We start from the raw sequence: 688 nt of genomic DNA, 5'->3' as shown, positions 1-688 counted from the left end.
TAAATTACTATAATTACATAGGGTGGCTGGGGTACAAGTTATTGGTAAGGACCCTCAGTCCCTCTCATGTGTATCTGTGCTTTGCCTGTAGAGGCTGAGAGAGGTAGTTTGATTCCTTGCTCTCTCCTCCCTCCTGGAGCTGTGCTCTATTACCACAAAGACCTCTAATATAAAATAAATGTCATGGAGCTGTAATATACAGCAGGGTGACTATCTACACTAACAAAAGAGAAACATGCAAATTGGTGTCACTCCACTACGCCCACTAGCCCATCAGATGAGTATGCAAATTAACCCAACAAAGATGGCGGGAACATAATTGGCACCCAGGTCACTCCAAGGTAGGCCCCGTGTGGGCCCTGAGCAGCCTAGGAAGGGCCTGAGCCAGGGGGCTCCTGGGCAGGGCCGAACCTGCGATCAGAACTGAGGGGGCCCTTGCCCAAGCCTAAAGCCTGGGCCAGAGGCTTTAGGCCTGGGCAGAGGCGGAGCCAGCGATCAGAGAGAGCTGGGGTCCCCTGCCCAGGCCCAGAGGCTTTAGGACTCAGCAGGGACGGAGTGGCGATGGGAGGGAGATGGGGGGCTCCTGCCCAGACCCCGAGGCTTTAGGGGAGTCTGTGTTGATGAAAACACCGTGGTGGCTGTGGTGACTGGCAGTGGCTGCAGCAGTGGGGGGATGGGGCTGGGGGCT

This window comes from Myotis davidii, unplaced genomic scaffold, assembly GCF_000327345.1.
Source record: "Myotis davidii unplaced genomic scaffold, ASM32734v1 scaffold27, whole genome shotgun sequence".
NCBI classification, from domain to species: domain Eukaryota; kingdom Metazoa; phylum Chordata; class Mammalia; order Chiroptera; family Vespertilionidae; genus Myotis; species Myotis davidii.
Note: the sequence above shows the minus strand (reverse complement) of the source record.